The sequence below is a fragment of the Symsagittifera roscoffensis genome, chromosome 10, assembly GCF_963678635.1.
Source record: "Symsagittifera roscoffensis chromosome 10, txSymRosc1.1, whole genome shotgun sequence".
Taxonomy (NCBI): Eukaryota; Metazoa; Xenacoelomorpha; order Acoela; family Convolutidae; genus Symsagittifera; species Symsagittifera roscoffensis.
This window is the reverse complement of record NC_087071.1, coordinates 22009903-22016604: the sequence shown is the minus strand read 5'-3', so window position 1 is coordinate 22016604 and position 6702 is coordinate 22009903.

The window sequence follows — 6702 nt, the reverse complement described above, 5'->3', positions numbered from 1 at the left end:
TTGGGATATTTGTTTGAATTTTTTGGGAAAAGAATATCCTACAGTTTTTCCATCCTTATAAACTCCTATTTCTTTCGCTATATCTTTTTAAATACATTCAAAATCCAAATCAACAAGGCTCATTCTGTTAACTGGTTTCTCTGGAGTTTTTTTGGTTAAAATCAATAACAATCGAACAATGCATTTACTGATGAAGCAAATATTTTAACTCATAAACATAGAAGTGATCCAGTCACTTGACCACGAAAGCATGAACTGGGGAGACTAGGTGCAACATAACAATACCCAAGACCTTTTTTCGTAGTAGGTGTCACAGATCCAGCAGAGTCATGTAGAATTGCATGTAGTCTAAAAAATTTAGAGTTTGCAAAAAAGTAATCCATACAGGAGTTTCCGTATGCAATTAGTCCTCCAAAAGGAAATTTTTCGTCCATTTCTTTTAAATTTCTGTCCGGCTCCAAACAACACAGGTTCAAAGAAATAAATTTTTTCTTTTTGTATTTGATGAGAAATCCTGCTAAATAATCTCAAAAACTTTTAGAATTTCAATCAATTTCTGTGCCTTCATTTTCCACCGTGCACTCGTCAATAGTGATATTAGATTTTTTGTAGGTCTCTACATAACCTAGTAATGAAGGAAGTATATCGAGTAATTCATCATGTTCTTCTCTTTGTAGTTGTAAAGACTGATTATTTTTCCATTGATTTCCGTTTCTACGATATTCTACAAGTTTTATTTTTTGGTATCAGATCGGTATCTTGTGTGAAGTTTTTTTCTACCATTATGCAGAGTCCACTCAAAATCAGATTTTTGTGAGTCCACGTCCAAATTCTGCAAGTTTGGTAAATTTTGTGATTGTATAAAAGTTAGTGATATTTTTTGAGACGTTTCTTTTAGAACAATGTGAATAAGTACCTATTTATTGTGAAGTTTTAAGATTAATTTCTTGAAAAACTATTATGCCAACTCATACTGTTCAACACCAATACTAAATGAAAAATGAGTTTGAGGATAACTATTTAAATTACAAGACAAAAAACATAAATACCACAATTTATTGTACATCACAGTTCTCAACAAACATAAAGTCTCCCAAAATTTGGGACAGTTCATTGAATTCGTTCAAAGTATAGTTGACATAGTAAACTTGTTTCAATGCTTCACTCTCTTTTTCAGTGAAGAGTCGAATCTGAATGTAGGGAGGTTTGTTAACATTGTACTTCTTGATCTTGACGCAAACTTGTCTTCTATTGTAAGTTGCTATGTCATACACTTTGTTGCAGTGCAAGTTCCTGGTCCATAGCTGACTCCTGATCAGAAGTGAGTTCCAATATAGGAAAGAGTCCAAGATTCTCATCATCGTGAATAACAGTATTTCTGATTGCCGAGATTGCTTTTTCTTCTTTTTCTCAAGATATACTTGTTGTCTTTGTTCGAGTTGTCCCAACTCAATTTTCTTGAATAATTGAAAGCAGGGTTCAAAATCAATTTTCCCCTTGTAAGATTTTTGAGACCAAGCAAATCTCCCAATTCTTGTTTAATTTTTTGAGAGTTTAAAATAATTGGGACTAGTGTCTATTCTTGAGTAAATTTTTGTTGAGGAAACTGATCAGATAAAGAGAAATGAGGAAAAATATTTTGAGATTGAATGAAAGTGAAAGTAAGGAAATATGATGTTTGAGTCGTTAAATTAACAATAAAAGTAAATAGAACTAAAAATGGAATTTTTCTGTGAAGTTTCCAAATATGGAATCGTGTAGGTGCTAGTGAACCTATATAAATCCACAATTTTCAGCAAGAATCACTGTTCCAGATGGCTGCAGCTATGATTATAATTATAATGATTATAATTTATTCAGATTATAATTAAAAATTGCTCATTATCTCCGTTTCCTGTAATTTTTGCACCAATTACATAATAACCCTTAATTTTTGCGTTTCTACCCATATCTTACTGCTCTTTGGAAAACTTTAAGTTCCACATTCTTCTGATTGGTTCATCTTTCGATCAAATTTTAACGCGATTGGGTAATTTTTATTTCACATACCAAATTAATGATTGTCTTTACACTCTGTACAAATACAGAGTTTATTCGAATGTTTTTTCATCAACTGGCGAAGTTTTTAATCAACTTGACTGCGCTGTTCATCACGATTTGAAATGGAAAGGATAAAAATAAAAAAAAACCGTTAGTAAAAAGTTTGCAATTTTTTTTTTCAAGTTTGTAAGAATGATGTAGTGTTTCTTTTGATTTTCAAGAAGTTGAAAAAAGCATTTCAAATTTTTTAACAAGTTGCAAAAACTGTTTGACTTCTTAGCAAAATGCAATTAGTGTTTCAATTTTTTTTGATAAGTTGGGAAAATTGTTTCACTTTTTGAACAAAATGCGAAAAAAGTTTCACTTTTTCAACATAATGCGAAAAGTGTTTGTTTTTTTCTTCAAAGCGCGAAAAATGTTTGACTTATTTTGTTAACATGCAACGGACCATCAGGTTTTTATTACTTGTGTACATTTTTTAGTTTAGTGTTTTTCTATTATGGGTGCAAAAATTAATCATTTTTGCGTGTTCGAGTTCGGAGCGCTGAATTATGTTCTAATTGTTTTTCAACGATTTACCCTGAATCTCTCATCTATTTTCATAACTAAAATAAAATTGAAAAAATTAATTCATTACAAAGAACAAATTTAAAATCAAACAACAATTATTTTTAAAAATTTTTTAATCAAAGAGCTGTCGAGCTGGACGAAAAGTTCTAGAGGTTTTCTATAGAACGCAGAGCTGGACGAGGTTGTAGTGGTTGTTGTTGTGGAGCAGGAGGTGTAATTGCTTCTGAGAAACCCTCATGTTCATCTTTTGTGAAGGGGTTTTCGGCTGATCCCATCTCCTCCTACCAAGGAAGGAGGAAATCGTCGACTGGTTGAGCCATAAATCTTGAGTCAGGAATCTCGGGGCAGTTCATTCCCACATGCTCAGTCACTTCCTCCATCATTTGCATTGTTCCAAGTTGGTTCTCTGTGATGGGAATTTGCATCATAAGATGCTCGTTGAAATCCCCTCGCATCACTTCCACCATGTGCCAGACTTTCTACAGAGTACATGAGCTTGCTGTTTTGCACTGAGAAATAACTTTTGATCATTTTGAGCAATAACTTGAGTAAAAGGGTAAAAACAAGAAAGAACTGAGACAGGGGGCATTTGATGGAAAATAAATTGATTTTAGGGTATTTAGTGTTACGAGAGGAGGTAGTTGACGGTGGTGAATGAAACAATTAGCGGTTTGACAAAATCAGGCCTCAGGAAATATGATGCTTTTTTCAAAAAAAACTTTAATTTGGTTTTACGCAATTAATCGTTTCTGAAAAGAAACATATATTTTTTTCACTTAACCGAATAAATTTCATCAAAAACTGTTCATTTAGAAAACCGGCTTTCTAGAAAGTGACCAGCTGTTAAACAACTGGGTTGAGAGGGAGCACGCACCAATCAAAATGTACAAAAAATCTCGGTTAAGTGCCAATTTAGTCGAATTACTTTGCTGAAATACATTATTTAAAGTCTTTTGGGATAACACAACATAGATTAGCCCACTAAAAAGTTCGGCATCGGGATCGGGAAGAACACTTTTTGTTATTCCCGGCAGCTTTTTTCGTCCATCCTGGAAATATTTTATTTTTCGGTTATCCGGGCTCCATGGTGAGCCAACACATCATTCAATTGTTCAAAAAATGCTGGAAGATAAAAAAAGCCAATTAGAATGCTCACAAGTTCAGGGGGTAAAAAAGAATATTTTTCAATATTATATTGATACTGATCTGCTTTTGACTCTTAAGCCGCTGTTATGACAGTTGTTTTTTGCTTTTTTCATTTTGTAGAATTTTTTTTCTCTATGAGAGCAAAATTCTTTACTCATTATAGAATAGGACACATTTTCAACGCTTTTCTGTGTTAAACGGGTGTCCTATATTTTATTATAAATGGCCGTCCTGATTATTTCCAGATGTGTACTTCAGAAGCTTCTCGCAGTTTGAATCATATATTAGAACAACACTGCTCGTATCAGGGCGAAGCCCTGAATGTACCGGCTGCCTTTTAAGGTTTCTGGAGCAGTAATAAAAATAAAAATTTTAATGAAATAAAAAAAAGAGAAATTTTTTTTTCCTCAAATTGAAATTTTAAACAAAAATTATCACCCCACACGCCATATAAAATACAAAAGCATAGATTTCGCTCCTTGTAACAAATCAATTAAGGCAATTAAGCTTCTTTCGACCAATTTTGATTGATTTAAAAGACGGATTAATTCTCCGCTTACGCGTTAATAGCGCGAAATATATCATTGTCCCAAATTGGCCAAAATGGCAACCTTTAAACCCCCATAACTTAACAAAAAAAGATCACAGGTGAAATATTTTTTCAAGTTTGTGCTCAGGACAACAATACTTTTCAAATGATATCAAAAATTCTGTTTAAAAAGGCTAGGTAAAAAGTCGAAATTTGTCTGAAGAAAAAAAATCCCACGCCGAGCACAAATTTTCTGTTACTTTCGAATCGAACAAAAACGAAAGAATTGATCAAAACAAATCGCACAAAAAATCGTAAGAAGAGTCGGTCCTATGCAAGTAGCAAAATAAGCTGGTTTTTTTAATCATCTTTGAGCGATTTTTTGTGCGTGATATGCTAGGAAAACAATTAGTATTCACACTAATCAACACCTACCTCAATGCGACGAAAGCAGTTGAAAGTTTTTATTTACTCGTTTCTATCCTTAAAATAGGTCAATAAACTCGAAATTATTAATCCTATAATGGTGCTTTTACCACTAAATCATTAAATCTGTCTTATACATTTTTACATGGAATTCAGTTCTGAGTTGAATTTTTATAGAGCGCATCCAGAAATGTTTGGTTGAGTTTGGAAAAGGAGGTTTTAATGGATGTTTTAGCAACTGTTTTGCTCTACTACTACTTGCGTTTTCCACTTCATATGCTTTCAAAACTTTCTTCAAGGTAACAACTTTAAAGAACAAACGTACCAATCCTTCTTTACAGTTAACAAAAAAAATCATTTCAGCATTGCTGCACAGTTTTTTCGGAAACAAAGGTTCATTGAATTTGACAGCAGTGAAAAAAAGTCTGATAAAAGTTCGAAACGAGTTTCGAACTGATCGAAAAAAATTCAAACTTCTTCAAAATCATCACTAGAATTTCAAAAACTAATACTAGATGAAAACTAGATAAAACCAAAAATTTATAAATTGGTTTTATTATCAAAATATGGTGGGGGAAGACCTGAGACATGCATAAACGTGCGTTTCAGGCCCTGAAACGCACGTTTTTGCGTGTCTCAGGTCTTCCCCCGGCATATTTTGATAATAAAACCAAAATAAAACCAAAAGCAAAACCAAAAAGAGTAAGAGTAATGAGAATCTGCCTATTTACATGCGATTCAATTTTAAAAATCACATTAAAGTCACTTGAGTCACTTGATACTTCAAATTTGCCTCTTTGTTTTTTTGCGAAATGTTTCTATAATTCTTAACTGAATTTGTTTCAAATAGTTTTCTTACTGCTTAGATAATCAATTCTCGTTTCCACGAGGTCATATTGAAAAGCAAAAAACTCGAACCCGTTCCCGTTTTTTTGGCCACTGATTTGTTTTTTTAAGTTTTTTAATTTTCTTCACACCAGAACCTTGAAGTAGTTTATTCACCAAACAATCTAGTGATCATTTGTGGTTTTTGATTTTGCATTCAAAAAAATTCAAACAGACAAAAAAACGAAGAGCTCCAGATCATATACACCCTGACACTGACATTAAAAACAAATCTAACTAACCAAAACGCCTTCAAAATGTTCAATAGCCATTGAAAAATACGAATAAAAAAAAACTACTAAAAGATTGTCCTACAAACCAAAAACTGTTTCATTCACTCTTTACTTCCAAATTTTACAATAATCTGTACAAGGTTGTGTTTTCTAAACACAGTTTAAAAAACTTTGATCAACAAACATAACTTGGAACTTTGCTCTCAATATTATAAATTCTAAACCGAAATCCAAAAGATTAGGAGACATGTAAATCGCCTAATTACATGCGATTCAATTAGCAAAATCACGTTGGCTCGGTTGACATTTCAAATTGATCTCTTCGACGTTGCATTTCTCCAAGGAGGAGATTTCATCAAATGTTTAGTTTGCAAAAACAAAATTCTGTTTCAATGAACCAGTTTCTCGAAGTTAATAAATAATTCAAGCAAATATTGCATTCTTGTTGACATACATGCTTACCGATTTGACACAAGAATTGATTTAACCACAAAATATTAACTTTTAACTAGACCAATAACTTGTACCAACTTACAGATTTGGTGGCAATATTAAAATTTCGAAACAGTGAAATGTATTAAAAATTTACGGAATAATCTATAAAAATGATTGCCCTTAGTTCAAAGTTATTTAGTTTATTAAAATCTGAGTGAAAGTAGTGACAAGCCGTGTTAGTTTTTTGATTTTTAAATAAATTTGGCAACAGTCGGCTTTTACTTGGAAGATGTTCTAGTTAAACACTCATTACATGTTCCCTGATTATATTCATAAGCAGTTGGAAAATCCATGTTTTTTTTTGCTTTCAAAGCGAAAGTTGACTTTTGAAGTTATTGAAATTTTGTTTTTACTATTTTACTTTTGATAAAGCATGAA